General features: G+C 50.8%; 1 long non-coding RNA gene across 6 annotated transcripts; it reads right to left on the bottom strand.

Annotated features, from left to right (window-relative positions):
• Window positions 1–6984: 6984 nt before the first annotated feature.
• Window positions 6985–12639, bottom strand: LOC141731977 (uncharacterized). Of its 6 annotated transcripts, none has more exons than XR_012583875.1 (4): window positions 12560–12639; window positions 11199–11308; window positions 8640–8928; window positions 6985–8409 (listed from the first exon to the last, which is right to left on the bottom strand). It is a non-coding gene; the product is annotated as an uncharacterized LOC141731977 (long non-coding RNA). The 6 variants fall into 6 exon arrangements; XR_012583874.1 differs by lacking the exon at window positions 12560–12639 and adding an exon at window positions 12172–12553; XR_012583872.1 differs by lacking the exon at window positions 12560–12639 and having other exon boundaries at window positions 6985–7699; window positions 8199–8409; window positions 11199–12553.
• Between the last annotated feature and the right edge of the window lie 4473 nt (window positions 12640–17112).

Here is a 17112-nt window from a genome sequence, read left to right on the forward strand (position 1 = left end):
CCCTAACCCTAACCCTAACCCTAACCCTAACCCTAACCCTAACCCTAACCCTAACCCTAACCCTAACCCTAACCCTAACCCTAACCCTAACCCTAACCCTAACCCTAACCCTAACCCTAACCCTAACCCTAACCCTAACCCTAACCCTAACCCTAACCCTAACCCTAACCCTAACCCTAACCCTAACCCTAACCCTAACCCTAACCCTAACCCTAACCCTAACCCTAACCCTAACCCTAACCCTAACCCTAACCCTAACCCTAACCCTAACCCTAACCCTAACCCTAACCCTAACCCTAACCCTAACCCTAACCCTAACCCTAACCCTAACCCTAACCCTAACCCTAACCCTAACCCTAACCCTAACCCTAACCCTAACCCTAACCCTAACCCTAACCCTAACCCTAACCCTAACCCTAACCCTAACCCTAACCCTAACCCTAACCCTAACCCTAACCCTAACCCTAACCCTAACCCTAACCCTAACCCTAACCCTAACCCTAACCCTAACCCTAACCCTAACCCTAACCCTAACCCTAACCCTAACCCTAACCCTAACCCTAACCCTAACCCTAACCCTAACCCTAACCCTAACCCTAACCCTAACCCTAACCCTAACCCTAACCCTAACCCTAACCCTAACCCTAACCCTAACCCTAACCCTAACCCTAACCCTAACCCTAACCCTAACCCTAACCCTAACCCTAACCCTAACCCTAACCCTAACCCTAACCCTAACCCTAACCCTAACCCTAACCCTAACCCTAACCCTAACCCTAACCCTAACCCTAACCCTAACCCTAACCCTAACCCTAACCCTAACCCTAACCCTAACCCTAACCCTAACCCTAACCCTAACCCTAACCCTAACCCTAACCCTAACCCTAACCCTAACCCTAACCCTAACCCTAACCCTAACCCTAACCCTAACCCTAACCCTAACCCTAACCCTAACCCTAACCCTAACCCTAACCCTAACCCTAACCCTAACCCTAACCCTAACCCTAACCCTAACCCTAACCCTAACCCTAACCCTAACCCTAACCCTAACCCTAACCCTAACCCTAACCCTAACCCTAACCCTAACCCTAACCCTAACCCTAACCCTAACCCTAACCCTAACCCTAACCCTAACCCTAACCCTAACCCTAACCCTAACCCTAACCCTAACCCTAACCCTAACCCTAACCCTAACCCTAACCCTAACCCTAACCCTAACCCTAACCCTAACCCTAACCCTAACCCTAACCCTAACCCTAACCCTAACCCTAACCCTAACCCTAACCCTAACCCTAACCCTAACCCTAACCCTAACCCTAACCCTAACCCTAACCCTAACCCTAACCCTAACCCTAACCCTAACCCTAACCCTAACCCTAACCCTAACCCTAACCCTAACCCTAACCCTAACCCTAACCCTAACCCTAACCCTAACCCTAACCCTAACCCTAACCCTAACCCTAACCCTAACCCTAACCCTAACCCTAACCCTAACCCTAACCCTAACCCTAACCCTAACCCTAACCCTAACCCTAACCCTAACCCTAACCCTAACCCTAACCCTAACCCTAACCCTAACCCTAACCCTAACCCTAACCCTAACCCTAACCCTAACCCTAACCCTAACCCTAACCCTAACCCTAACCCTAACCCTAACCCTAACCCTAACCCTAACCCTAACCCTAACCCTAACCCTAACCCTAACCCTAACCCTAACCCTAACCCTAACCCTAACCCTAACCCTAACCCTAACCCTAACCCTAACCCTAACCCTAACCCTAACCCTAACCCTAACCCTAACCCTAACCCTAACCCTAACCCTAACCCTAACCCTAACCCTAACCCTAACCCTAACCCTAACCCTAACCCTAACCCTAACCCTAACCCTAACCCTAACCCTAACCCTAACCCTAACCCTAACCCTAACCCTAACCCTAACCCTAACCCTAACCCTAACCCTAACCCTAACCCTAACCCTAACCCTAACCCTAACCTAACCCTAACCCTAACCCTAACCCTAACCCTAACCCTAACCCTAACCCTAACCCTAACCCTAACCCTAACCCTAACCCTAACCCTAACCCTAACCCTAACCCTAACCCTAACCCTAACCCTAACCCTAACCCTAACCCTAACCCTAACCTAACCCTAACCCTAACCCTAACCCTAACCCTAACCCTAACCCTAACCCTAACCCTAACCCTAACCCTAACCCTAACCCTAACCCTAACCCTAACCCTAACCCTAACCCTAACCCTAACCCTAACCCTAACCCTAACCCTAACCCTAACCCTAACCCTAACCCTAACCCTAACCCTAACCCTAACCCTAACCCTAACCCTAACCCTAACCCTAACCCTAACCCTAACCCTAACCCTAACCCTAACCCTAACCCTAACCCTAACCCTAACCCTAACCCTAACCCTAACCCTAACCCTAACCCTAACCCTAACCCTAACCCTAACCCTAACCCTAACCCTAACCCTAACCCTAACCCTAACCCTAACCCTAACCCTAACCCTAACCCTAACCCTAACCCTAACCCTAACCCTAACCCTAACCCTAACCCTAACCCTAACCCTAACCCTAACCCTAACCCTAACCCTAACCCTAACCCTAACCCTAACCCTAACCCTAACCCTAACCCTAACCCTAACCCTAACCCTAACCCTAACCCTAACCCTAACCCTAACCCTAACCCTAACCCTAACCCTAACCCTAACCCTAACCCTAACCCTAACCCTAACCCTAACCCTAACCCTAACCCTAACCCTAACCCTAACCCTAACCCTAACCCTAACCCTAACCCTAACCCTAACCCTAACCCTAACCCTAACCCTAACCCTAACCCTAACCCTAACCCTAACCCTAACCCTAACCCTAACCCTAACCCTAACCCTAACCCTAACCCTAACCCTAACCCTAACCCTAACCCTAACCCTAACCCTAACCCTAACCCTAACCCTAACCCTAACCCTAACCCTAACCCTAACCCTAACCCTAACCCTAACCCTAACCCTAACCCTAACCCTAACCCTAACCCTAACCCTAACCCTAACCCTAACCCTAACCCTAACCCTAACCCTAACCCTAACCCTAACCCTAACCCTAACCCTAACCCTAACCCTAACCCTAACCCTAACCCTAACCCTAACCCTAACCCTAACCCTAACCCTAACCCTAACCCTAACCCTAACCCTAACCCTAACCCTAACCCTAACCCTAACCCTAACCCTAACCCTAACCCTAACCCTAACCCTAACCCTAACCCTAACCCTAACCCTAACCCTAACCCTAACCCTAACCCTAACCCTAACCCTAACCCTAACCCTAACCCTAACCCTAACCCTAACCCTAACCCTAACCCTAACCCTAACCCTAACCTAACCCTAACCCTAACCCTAACCCTAACCCTAACCCTAACCCTAACCCTAACCCTAACCCTAACCCTAACCCTAACCCTAACCCTAACCCTAACCCTAACCCTAACCCTAACCCTAACCCTAACCCTAACCCTAACCCTAACCCTAACCCTAACCCTAACCCTAACCCTAACCCTAACCCTAACCCTAACCCTAACCCTAACCCTAACCCTAACCCTAACCCTAACCCTAACCCTAACCCTAACCCTAACCCTAACCCTAACCCTAACCCTAACCCTAACCCTAACCCTAACCCTAACCCTAACCCTAACCCTAACCCTAACCCTAACCCTAACCCTAACCCTAACCCTAACCCTAACCCTAACCCTAACCCTAACCCTAACCCTAACCCTAACCCTAACCCTAACCCTAACCCTAACCCTAACCCTAACCCTAACCCTAACCCTAACCCTAACCCTAACCCTAACCCTAACCCTAACCCTAACCCTAACCCTAACCCTAACCCTAACCCTAACCCTAACCCTAACCCTAACCCCTAACCCTAACCCTAACCCTAACCCTAACCCTAACCCCTAACCCTAACCCTAACCCTAACCCTAACCCTAACCCTAACCCTGACCCTGACCCTGACCCTGACCCTGACCCTAACCCTGACCCTAACCCTAACCCTAACCCTAACCCTAACCCTAACCCTAACCCTAACCCTAACCCTAACCCTAACCCTAACCCTAACCCTAACCCTCACCCCCACACCCCTTGCCCGAGGCCTCACCCTCACCCGAGGCCTAAACCTGATTCTGGACCCCACCCCGAACCCTAAACCCCGCCCCCAACCCTCACCCGAGGGCAATAACCGATCCCGGACCCCACCCTGAACCCTAAACCACATCCCGAACCTCAAATAATGTTAAAATAAACTGTAACCCTTAAAATTACCCCTTAAAATTAGCCCTAATTGTTAAAATTACCGATTAAAACTCACCCTAATCCAAGATGGCGGCCCGCACGTCGTCACGTGATTGTTTTCTAAGATGGCGGTGGTCACGTGACTTGGAGCAAAATGGCTGCGCCCATAATATCACGTGGTTTCTGGCAAAATGGAGGCGCCCATGTGTGTTTGCCTGCAAGATGGCGGCGCCCATGAGGACACGTGGTTTCCGGCAAGATGGCGGCGCCCATGCCGACACGTGGTTTCCGGCAAGATGGCAGCGCCCATAAAGACACGTGGTTTCTGGCAAGATGGCGGCGCCCATGCCGACACGTGGTTTCCAGCAAGATGGCTGCGCCCATGCCGACACGTGGTTTCCGGCAAGATGGCGGCGCCCATGAAGACACGTGGTTTCCGGCAACATGGCGGCGCCCATGCCGACACGTGGTTTCCGGCAAGATGGCGGCCCCCATGCCGACACGTGGTTTCCGGCAAGATGGCGGCCCCCATGCCGACACGTGGTTTCTGGCAAGATGGCGGCCCCCATGCCGACACGTGGTAAGGGGACAAGATGGCGGCGCCGTCCAAATTACGTCACTTCCGGCAACATGGCGGCCGCCATGACCGGATTGTTTTTTCTCTATTTTTGCCGGGTTTTTTGCGCTTTCCCCCTGTCCCCCGTGGCCGGAGTGTTATTCCGGTTCCCGTGCGGCCGGCGGCGTCGCGGGGAGGGGCTTCTGAGCCGTGTGGGCGGCTTCTGGCCGCGGCGGCCCGGCGACGGAGTGGGGGCGCACGGGGGCGGGGGCTCGGGGAGGGGAGGTGGCGCCCGGGGGCGGGGGGCACGGCGATGGGGGGGCGGTGCCCGGGGGCGGGGCGGTGGCGCCCGGGGGCGGGGCGGAGCCCGGATGCGGGGCGCTTGGGTACCGGGGGTGGTGTTAGGGGGCGGGGGCTTGGCGACGGGGGGGGCGGTGTCCGGGGACTGGGGCGCCTAGGGGCGGGGGTGGCCGGTGGGAGGCGGTCCCTGGGGGCGGCTAGGGCCGGGGCGGCGCGGGCTTGGCTGGGGGGGGGCTGTGGTTTGGGGAGGGGGGGGGGGGGACCTAGGGGCAGGGCTTGGTGACAGGGTCGGTGCTTGGGTATAGGGGTGCTGTCTAGTGGTAGGTGAGACTGATTAGGCTTGATTGGTGTCAGCTGGGGGTACTGATTAGGCTTGATTGCTGTCAGCTGGGGGTACTGATTAGGCTTGATTGGTGTCAGCTGGGGGTGTGTCAGCTGGGGGTACTGATTAGGCTTGATTGGTGTCAGCTGGGGGTACTGATTAGGCTTGATTGGTGTCAGCTGGGGGGGTGTCAGCTGGAGGTGTGTCAGCTGGGGGTACTGATTAGGCTTGATTGGTGTCAGCTGGGGGTACTGATTAGGCTTGATTGGTGTCAGCTGGGGGGGTGTCAGCTGGGGGTACTGATTAGGCTTGATTGGTGTCAGCTGGGGGTGTGTCAGCTGGGGGTACTGATTAGGCTTGATTGGTATCAGCTGGGGGTACTGATTAGGCTTGATTGGTGTCAGCTGGGGGTACTGATTAGGCTTGATTGGTGTCAGCTGGGGGTGTGTCAGCTGGGGGTACTGATTAGGCTTGATTGGTGTGAGCTGGGGGTGCTGATTAGGCTTGATTGGTGTCAGCTGGGGGTCCTGATTAGGAGAGGGTGGGGTTCCTATATAATGTATATAGTAAAAAGAATAAAAATTATATGTCCGGTTGCAGCAGTAGAAAATTTCAGGCTCCCGGGGAATAAAGGGTTTGTTTTGTATTTTTAAATTTTTTATTTTTTTCCTTTACTCCCCGGGAGCCTGAAAGTTTCTACTGCTGCTTTTTTAAACTAAAGCTAGAAAGGAAAACAAAGTTAGAGAGAGAGAGAGAGAGAGAAAAGAGAGAGAGAAGTAAAGGCTGAAAAAAATAGAGAGAATGAAAAAGAGTGAAAAGAAGAGGAAGAGACAGGGAAAAAAAAGACAGAGGAAAACAGAGAGAAAAGAAGACAGAGAAAAAAACAGAGAGAAAAAGAAGAGAGGGAGATAGAGAAGAAAAGACAGAGAGACAGAAAGAGAAAAGAAAACAGAGAGAGAAACCAAGACAGAGAGAAAAGAAAAGGAGGGTGGGAAAAAGGAAAGACAGGACTTGGAGGGAAAAGAAAGTGGTTAGGATTAGAAAATTCAGGGCAGAGTGAAAAATGAAAAGACTGAGAGCAAAAAAGACAAACCAAGGAAAAGGAGAACACAGAGAAACAGAAGCAAGAAGAGCGAGGGTGAAAGTTACAAAGAAAAAGAAATAAGGTGCAAAGTATAGACAAGAGAGAAAAATACATACAGTTAGACAGAAATAGTGAAATGGACAAATAAAAGAAAGCAGATGGAAACAGAGTTACAGAAGCAGAGACACAGTGTCACAAAGAGTGAGAAACAGAATCAAAGGGTTAGAGACAGATGGAAGTTAAGTTAGAAATAGAAAAGGAAAGTGAGGAGCAAAAGGAAGAAATACAGAGGAAAGAAATTACAAAACCGCACCCAAAAAAGACAGGAGCCGCGGTGGGGGTAGGGAAGGGCAGGGGGTATCTTGATTAGGGTTGATTCAACTTTATTAAATGCATGTTTTTATTTAGACATCAGCAAAATACATAGAAACAGTGTATACAAACGCACGTGCATATACAATCCATAGACACACTGGTAAAAGTCAAACTTACATATGGAGCAATACAGAGCAGTACAGAGCAATACACATATCAACACAAAGTGATAACCTTTTTCTATTTTCATTACATGTTGAGTTATTGTTACAAGAAACCCAAAACAACAAAAGCACACAAAAACCACCATTCATCTACCATAACCTCTCCCTTCAGATTACACACAAACTCACCATCCCTCTCATCACAACTGCTAAATTACACCCCAGCAATCATTGGTCCTTGGGAACGTGGTTCCCGGGAACCTCCAAAAAATCCTCCTGCCTGACAAAAACCCCGGTCCCTGGATGGTCCGTGCCCAAACTTTGGCGATGAACGTCGCCTCGCAGACCGACCGGGACCGAGGAAAAAAAAACCCAGCCGGGGGGGAAAAAAAAAAACCCCGGCTGGGGATTTTTTATTCTAAATTTAAAAATGAGATGAAAAACCTGAAAAGCAAAAGTCATACACACAAGGGTAAAACCAGTCAGCGTGCGCTCACACACGCAGAGACAAGCGGACTCAGACAGACACATTCACATGCTCTCACGCACGCTCACACGCTCGCTGCGGCCCTTACCCGAGACGCTGAAGAACGTGCTTCAATGCATCTTCTGGCTGCCGCTCCTTGACGTCAAATGGTAGATTCCGGGGAAATCGGTAGCCTCGGGGACCTGTGAGACAACAGGAAGGGGTCAACGAGTGTCTATCTGACAGCTAGGACTTGTCCCCGCACTGGCCCAATAAATTTTCTACCCAAAATCCCACAAAACACAGATGAATGGTACAGTTTTTATAACTCTTCCACCTAACTGTGACTACGGGCCAGGGCAGGGCAGTTCCAATCATAATTGGTACAATGTAAGTACACACATTATAAGCTGATGCATACAGTGCAAGTGTACATAGAGTGTAAGTACACACAATATAAGGTGACACACTTACAACATAGACCAGAACTGTTCTGCACTGCCTGCCTGAAAGCTGCCATCAAAAGTAGAGCCTCTCCCTTTAGCTGTCCTAAGAGGCCCTTGGAGAAGATTGCTTTTCCCTCTGCTAATTTTTACATCTGCCCCAAGATCTCCCAACCTGCTACTCTCCCATCATCCCATCTCCAAGCCCTGGCCCCCAACTTATCGTTTGGATGATTGGTGATGTGGATCCATGTTGCACCTGAAATGAGTCTGCCTTGGAACGCCTCGTGATGGCCTGTTAGCTTCTTGGTTAGCTACAATAAAGAAAACCAAAACCAAAGTATGAGTCCAGAGTTATGTGGGCCAAATCCCAGCAAGTCAGCTACTTGCCCTCTCCTGAGTGTGCCTGGGTGCTTTAGGCTCCAGCTTCACCCTGATTCCAAGGCTGTGGCCTTTATTAGCAGTGGCACCTGGGTTAGAGAAAGGCAAAGTTGGATAGCATTCCTATGAGTGCAGTAGATAACCTTGTGTGCTGTAGGACATGGGAATACCTCTGCTAGGCTTCTGAGAAGCCTTAGGGGGGGGTCCTCAAATAAACATCCTTTTTCACCCTGCTACCTTCAAACCTCCCCCCACCCACAATAATTCCTAACTGTATGCCTGCTCACATTCCCTCTCCTAATCACAATCCTCAACTCACCTGATGCCTCAATCTCAGACATCATCCTTGACACTGGGCGGATCCCTCTTGTGACATGATGAATCTGCTGAAAAAAGTGTTGTACTTGACACAACCAGGAATCTCTGGATGCTGCGCTCCTCCTAAAAAAAAATACAAAACAAAACAAGAACAAAACCAGAAATTACAAATGCACTTTACCACCCCTAAACACAAAAGCCAAAATCATGAGTCTAAATACTCCCTGTATTCCATGCTGTTTACTTCACAGAATCTTCAAAGCCTCTATGCTTTAGATGCCCAGAAACACCTGCTGGAAAGAAGTTGAGATGAGCTGAAAGAGCCTCTTCACTGAAATGAGAGGAGAGTTCTTACCCCAGCACATCCCAGAGAGGGAATGAAGCCCCACAGCCAAGGCTGGGGTTAATATACCCCTGATGGTGCCCGCCTCTCGTTCCCATGGCACCCATGAAAAGGGAGGGGGCAAATCCCACCGAGTATAAAAGCCCTCAGAGCAGCTGCAGCTGTTTGGCCTCTCTGACTCAAATTCAAGGGGAATAAAGTGCTTGTTATAGAAGAAAGCTCTTCAGAAAAATAACAGCGCTTTCTTTTTTGTAGCAACTGCTTGGAGCAAAAGGGCAGCAAACTGGTAAGAAATAAAACTTTCTGTTTAGGCAGCATAACTAGATAGATTGGGTAATTTGCTGTTAACTTAGGTAATTATTCCTTAGTGGCTACTAAGTAGTATTTCCCATGTGACTAAGCTGGGTGGAGAAGAATACTAATGGTATGAATAGTCTAAGTCTCCTTGGGACCTCTAATTTAGGCTATCTACATTATAAGGAAAAATAAGAAAAATAAAAGCCTCCCAGGCAGTGTAAGGGTTAAGGGCATGTGAGGCTCATCCTTCTCTGAGATACTTGGTCCTACAGCATAGAAAGAAGTGCCCTGAAATGTAGTTTTAAACCCTTAAGATGCTGAAAAAGGCAGAGCTTCCTTCCAGTGAACTCCTTAAAAAGAGGAAATGGGGCAGTTACCTCTACTGAAGCTAATACAATGGCAAATAAATAGTTTCTGCCCTTTAATTTGCTCTCCTTAAATATTGGGAAAAGAGGGGCTTTCCACACTTTAAATCTCTCCAGTGATGAAAAAAGAAGGATTTTTCCCTCAGTTCAAACCCTTAGGATGGAGGGATAGCTGGCCTTCTCCCTCAATTTGGGCCTCAGGACAACAAAAAGGGGTGGCTACCCTTAATTCAAACCCATAAGAAACATTGTCAAGATTTTCCCCTTCTTTTTAAACTGCCAAATAATAGAGAATGAGGACTCCCTGTCAATTAACACCCCTAACAGCATAGAAAAGGCAGGGATTCTTTCAACTGAGACCATTAAAATTGCAGGGGAATCCAAGTCCCTACCAGTTTGAACACAAAAACTAATGGAAAATGAAGCTTTTTCCCTTTTTTATAAACTCTTTTTCTCCTAATAACCCCTCTCCTTTCTGGGAGTGCTCTGGAGGGTCTGGGGGCTTTGGAGAGGGACTGACACTGTAAAAGGGGAAAGTTGAAAGCCCTCTCCTGGAACCCCACTTGCTGCCTGGCCTGCTCAGTTGCTGGCCCTTGGCCAAAAGGGCTCTTCCCTTGGCGTTTTCTCAAAGTGATGCTCAGTGCCCAGGTGGGTCTGGCTGTTTCCTAGTCCGTGCTGGATGCTCCGACCGTCCCCGTTAGTCCCTCTGGCCTAGCAGCTCCCTGTGCAGGTGTGCCCGGGCAACCCTCCGAAAGCAGCTTGTCACACGGGGGCCTGCTAGACCTTGGAGTGGGGGCTGAGGTGAAGAAAGGTCCTGTGAGGAGCTCTTTCCCCTATACAACCCTTTGTCTGCCCCTTAAACCATGGGGTGCCAGGCTTTCCTTTCTAAGGAAATTAACAGCCTTTCCTCTCTGTGTGCCCATGGCAGAAACTGCAATTCGGCCTCCAAAACTGCAGAGAACAATTTCTCGCAGTCCGCAGCTGCCAACACCAAGAACTCTTGCTGCCCTTGGAGTGCCACGTGCCTCCTGCGGATGGACGTCGACATGCAGCAGGGGTGAGTTTGGTTTTACAGGGAAGAGGGCCAGCACAGGATTTCTCCAGGAGCAAAGCTGCCCCCACCGAGAACTCGGGCTGCTCTGGCAGTGCCAAGGACCTCCTGCAAACTGGCATCAGCAAACTCAGGGGGTGAGTTTTTCTGTGCAGAAATTCTCCCAGACCAAAGCTGAGAGCATCTAACCCTGACCACAACAACTTAGCTGGGTCTAAAACTTACAACCTTTGGACTGGCAGTGTGGGACCCGACCTGCTGTGCCACCGCTGACCCCTTTCTAAAGCATTCCACTGCAGTCCTAAAACTCTGCCTTTTCAGAGGGTGTTTCCTCTGACCCTGACCATAATCTTCAAAATATTCTAGGGAATCACAGAATGGCTTTGAAAAAGCCCCAACAGTACCCTAAAAAGTCCCAGAGAAGTCCCTTCCAAAATCCCCTAAATACCTTTAAAAGTCCTGGGAAAAAAACTCAAAAAGACGTGCTCAGTCTCCAAACTCTACCTGTTGCTCTCTAGCCGCAGTGGGTCTGTTGTTCTCTGAGGGTTCTGTCATTGTCCTGGTGTGTGAGGGTTGCTCTCTGGTCTCGCTGTTAGGGTTGCTGTGTTGTGCTGCTGTTGGGGGAAAAGGCTGTTTTTAGGGGAGCTGGTTAGGCTGAGGTTAGGGCTGGGGTGAGGGGGTGGTACAGCTGTATCCTGTGCCCCTGATCTCCACTGGACTGTCCAGCCCTCAAGGCCTCTCCCTTTACCCCTCAACCGGTCCCTCTGCCCCGCAGCCCTCAGCTCCTGTGTACCTTGAAATTGGGTTTCCTATTATTTTGAAACTAGGTTGTTCTGGTATTTTGAAATGCAGTTTTTTATAGGCTGGTTTGTTCGATATTTTTGTAGGCCAAGTTTTTAGTTTTTTTTTTTGGCTGGGAGTTTGGTATTTTTGTAGGCTGGGCTTTTAACATTGTTGTAAACTGTGGGTTTGTTATTTGAAAACCTGTTATTGGCAGGGGTTTGGTGCACCAAAGTTCAGTGTCCTGGTTTCATTCAGCTTCTTCCACTACAACTAACATAGCAGGGGATCTATTAAATTGCAGGATATACTATATGACGCTTCCTGAAATAGATACAAATTCCAGCTGCAGCAAAGCCCACCACCACATTTATTATAAAACCCAGCCTATAACCTAAAAAAACAAAAAAAAATCTCCAATATAATTTACTGTTTTTATATTTACATTCTATAGTTATATATCTTTGTTTATATATATAATAGACTATAATTTATATGTTATGTTACAATAATATACAATATATTATAGTTTTATGTATTTATCTATTTGATTTCTATATTTCTGTTTACCACTATAATTTTATATTTATTTTTAAATGTATATTTATTTTTATTTTCATCATATTAGACCATATTAGACATATTAGACCATATAAATTCATTAACCCGACACATCAGAGCCATAAAAATACTGTACCTTTGTCAGCACCGGTACGCAGCACACGCTCATCCCATCGCAGCACATCAAAACAAAACCTATTTCTATTACTAACAGAACAAACATCCCACACCATTGAACCCTAATAAAAACTCAAATAAACCTAACCGTAAATAACTTTTCTACTGCTGCTTTTTTAAACTAAAGCTACAAAGGAAAACAAAGTTAGAAAGAGAGAGAGAAAATGTATCTTAAACACCCCACAGAACCCTAAAAAGAGCCTCCGAATACACTCAAAATGCCCTACTTTTAAAAAGCCCCTAAAACACCCGTAAAAATCCCCCAAGAACCTTTAAAAAATCCTTAAATAATCCTAAAAGAGCTTTAAAATTAACCCTAATTGTTAAAATTACCGATTAAAACTAACCCTAATCCAAGATGGCGGCGCCCGTGCCGACACGTGGTTTCCGGCAAAATGGCGGCGCCCATAACGACACGTGGTTCCGGCAAGATGGCGGCGCCCATACCGACACGTGGATTCCGGCAAGATGGCGGCGCCCATAAAGACACGTGGTTTCCGGCAAGATGGCGGCGCCCATGCCGACACGTGGATTCCGGCAAGATGGCGGCGCCCATGCCGACACGTGGTTTCCGGCAAGATGGCGGCCCCCATGACCGGATCTTTTTTCTCGATTTTTGCCGGGATTTTTGCGCTCTCCGCGGGTCCCCGGGGGCCGGAATGATATTCCGGTTCGCGTGAGGCCGGCGGCGTCGCGGGGAGGGGCATCTAAGGCGTCGGGGTAGCCTCTGGGCTCGGATAGATGGCGGCGCTGATGAAGACACGGAGTTTCCGGCAAGATGGAGGCGCCCATACCGACACGTGGATTCCGGCAAGATGGCGGCGCCCGTGCCGACACGTGGATTCCGGCAAGATGGCGGCGCCCATGCCGACACATGGTTTCCGGGAAGATGGCGGCCCCCATGACCGGATCTTTTTTCTCGATTTTTGCCGGGATTTTTGCGCTTTCCGCGGGTCCCCGGGGGCCGGAATGATATTCCGGATCGCGTGAGGCCGGCGGTGTCGCGGTGAGGGGCATCTAAGGCATCGGGGAAGCCTCTGGGCTCGGATAGATGGCGGCGCTGATGAAGACACGTAGTTTCCGGCAAGATGGCGGCGCCCGTGCCGACACGTGGATTCGGTCAAGATGGCGGCGCCCATAACGACACGTGGATTCCGGCAAGATGGCGGCGCCCATAAAGACACGTGGTTTCCGGCAAGATGGCGGCGCCCATGCCGACACGTGGATTCCGGCAAGATGGCGGCGCCCATGCCGACACGTGGTTTCCGGCAAGATGGCGGCCCCCATGACCGGATCTTTTTTCTCGATTTTTGCCGGGATTTTTGCGCTTTCCGCGGGTCCCCGGGGGCCGGAATGATATTCCGGTTCGCGTGAGGCCGGCGGCGTCGCGGGGAGGGGCATCTAAGACGTCGGGGTAGACTCTGGGCTCGGACAGATGGCGGCGCTGATGAAGACACGTGGTTTCCGGCAAGATGGAGGCGCCCATAACGACACGTGGATTCCGGCAAGATGGCGGCGCCCATGCCGACACATGGATTCGGTCAAGATGGCGGCGCCCATGCCGACACGTGGATTCCGGCAAGATGGCGGCGCCCATGCCGACACGTGGTTTCCGGCAAGATGGCGGCCCCCATGACCGGATCTTTTTTCTCGATTTTTGCCGGGATTTTTGCGCTCTCCGCGGGTCCCCGGGGGCCGGAATGAAATTCCGGTTCGCGTGAGGCCGGCGGCGTCGCGGGGAGGGGCATCTAAGGCGTCGGGGCGGCCTCTGGCCGCCGCGGCCCGGCGACGAAGGGTCGGTGCCCGGGGGCGGGGGGCACGGCGACGGGGGGCGGGGGCACGGCGACGGGGGGCGGTGCCGGGGGCGGTGCCCGGGGGCGGGGGCTCGGGCAGGGTTGGGGCGGCGCCCGGGGGCCGCGGCGCCCAGGGGAGGGGTGGTGTCGGGGGTGGCCGACGGGGGGCGGTGCCTGGGGGCGGCTAGGGCTAGGTCGGCGCGGGCTTGGCTAAGGGCCGTGCTGCGGTTTGGGGGGTGGGACCTAGGGGCGGGGCTTGGTGACGGGGTGGGTGCCTGGGTATAGGGGTGGTGTCTAGTGGTAGGCGAGACTGATTAGGCTTGATTGGTGTCCGCTGGGGGTTCTGATTAGGAGAGGGTGGGGGTCCTATCTAGTGTATATAGTAAAAAGAATAAAAACTACATGTCCGGTGCAGCAGTAGAAAATTTCAGGCTCCCGGGGAGTAAAGGGTTTGTTTTGTATTTTTAAATTTTTTATTTTTTTCCTTTACTCCCCGGGAGCCTGAAAGTTTCTACTGCTGCTTTTTTAAACTAAAGCTAGAAAGGAAAACAAACTTAGAAAGAGAGAGAGAAAATGTATCTTAAACACCCCACAGAACCCTAAAAAGAGCCTCCGAATACACTCAAAATGCCCTACTTTTAAAAAGCCCCTAAAACACCCGTAAAAATCCCCCAAGAACCTTTAAAAAAATCCTTAAATAATCCTAAAAGAGCTTTTAAATTAACCCTAAATGTTAAAATTACCGATAAAAACTAACCCTAATCCAAGATGGCGGCGCCCATGCTGACACGTGGTTTCTGGCAAGATGGCGGCGCCTGTGCCGACACGTAGTTTCCGGCAAGATGGCGGCGCCCATGCCGACACGTGGATTCCGCCAAGATGGCGGCGCCCATGCCGACACGTGGTTTTTAGTAGGATGGCGGCGCCAGTGCCGACACGTGAATCCCGGCAAGATGGCAGCTCCCATGCAGACACGTGGTTTCCGGAAAGATGGCGGCGCCCATGTCGACACGTGGTTTCCGGCAAAATGGCGGCGTCCATGCTGACACGTGGATTCCGGCAACATGGCACCTTTTACGACAGTCGCTCTTTACGGCCGATTTTACGACAGTCGCGCTTTACGGCACCTTTTGCGACAGTCGCGCTTTACGGCACCCTTTACGACAGTCGCGCTTTACGGCACCTTTTACGACAGTCGCGCTTTACGGCAGTTTTACGACAGTCGCGCTTTACGGCACCTTTTACGACAGTCGCGCTTTACGGCACCTTTTACGACAGTCGCGCTTTACGGCAGTTTAACGACAGTCGCGCTTTACGGCAGTTTTACGACAGTCGCGCTTTACGGCCGATTTTACGACAGTCGCGCTTTACGGCCGATTTTACGACAGTCGCGCTTTACGGCACCTTTTACGACAGTCGCGCTTTACGGCCGATTTTACGACAGTCGCGCTTTACGGCCGATTTTACGACAGTCGCGCTTTACGGCACCTTTTACGACAGTCGCGCTTTACGGCCGATTTTACGACAGTCGCGCTTTACGGCAGTTTTACGACAGTCGCGCTTTACGGCCGATTTTACGACAGTCGCGCTTTACGGCAGTTTTACGACAGTCGCGCTTTACGGCACCTTTTACGACAGTCGCGCTTTACGGCACCTTTTACGACAGTCGCGCTTTACGGCCGATTTTACGACAGTCGCGCTTTACGGCACCTTTTACGACAGTCGCGCTTTACGGCCGATTTTACGACAGTCGCGCTTTACGGCACCTTTTACGACAGTCGCGCTTTACGGCCGATTTTACGACAGTCGCGCTTTACGGCAGTTTTACGACAGTCGCGCTTTACGGCAGTTTTACGACAGTCGCGCTTTACGGCACCTTTTACGACAGTCGCGCTTTACGGCACCTTTTACGACAGTCGCGCTTTACGGCACCTTTTACGACAGTCGCGCTTTACGGCCGATTTTACGACAGTCGCGCTTTACGGCACCTTTTACGACAGTCGCGCTTTACGGCAGTTTTACGACAGTCGCGCTTTACGGCCGATTTTACGACAGTCGCGCTTTACGGCACCTTTTACGACAGTCGCGCTTTACGGCACCTTTTACGACAGTCGCGCTTTACGGCACCTTTTACAACAGTCGCGCTTTACGGCCGATTTTACGACAGTCGCGCTTTACGGCACCTTTTACGACAGTCGCGCTTTACGGCCGATTTTACGACAGTCGCGCTTTACGGCACCTTTTACGACAGTCGCGCTTTACGGCCGATTTTACGACAGTCGCGCTTTACGGCACCTTTTACGACAGTCGCGCTTTACGGCCGATTTTACGACAGTCGCGCTTTACGGCAGTTTTACGACAGTCGCGCTTTACGGCAGTTTTACGACAGTCGCGCTTTACGGCACCTTTTACGACAGTCGCGCTTTACGGCACCTTTTACGACAGTCGCGCTTTACGGCAGTTTTACGACAGTCGCGCTTTACGGCCGATTTTACGACAGTCGCGCTTTACGGCAGTTTTACGACAGTCGCGCTTTACGGCACCTTTTACGACAGTCGCGCTTTACGGCACCTTTTACGACAGTCGCGCTTTACGGCCGATTTTACGACAGTCGCGCTTTACGGCACCTTTTACGACAGTCGCGCTTTACGGCAGTTTTACGACAGTCGCGCTTTACGGCCGATTTTACGACAGTCGCGCTTTACGGCAGTTTTACGGCAGTCGCGCTTTACGGCACCTTTTACGACAGTCGCGCTTTACGGCACCTTTTACGACAGTCGCGCTTTACGGCCGATTTTACGACAGTCGCGCTTTACGGCACCTTTTACGACAGTCGCGCTTTACGGCCGATTTTACGACAGTCGCGCTTTACGGCACCTTTTACGACAGTCGCGCTTTACGGCCGATTTTACGACAGTCGCGCTTTACGGCAGTTTTACGACAGTCGCGCTTTACGGCAGTTTTACGACAGTCGCGCTTTACGGCACCTTTTACGACAGTCGCGCTTTACGGCACCTTTTACGACAGTCGCGCTTTACGGCCGATTTTACGACAGTCGCGCTTTACGGCCGATTTTACGACAGTCGCGCTTTACGGCACCTTTTACG

This window comes from Zonotrichia albicollis, chromosome 27 (assembly GCF_047830755.1).
Source record: "Zonotrichia albicollis isolate bZonAlb1 chromosome 27, bZonAlb1.hap1, whole genome shotgun sequence".
Classification (NCBI taxonomy): domain Eukaryota; kingdom Metazoa; phylum Chordata; class Aves; order Passeriformes; family Passerellidae; genus Zonotrichia; species Zonotrichia albicollis.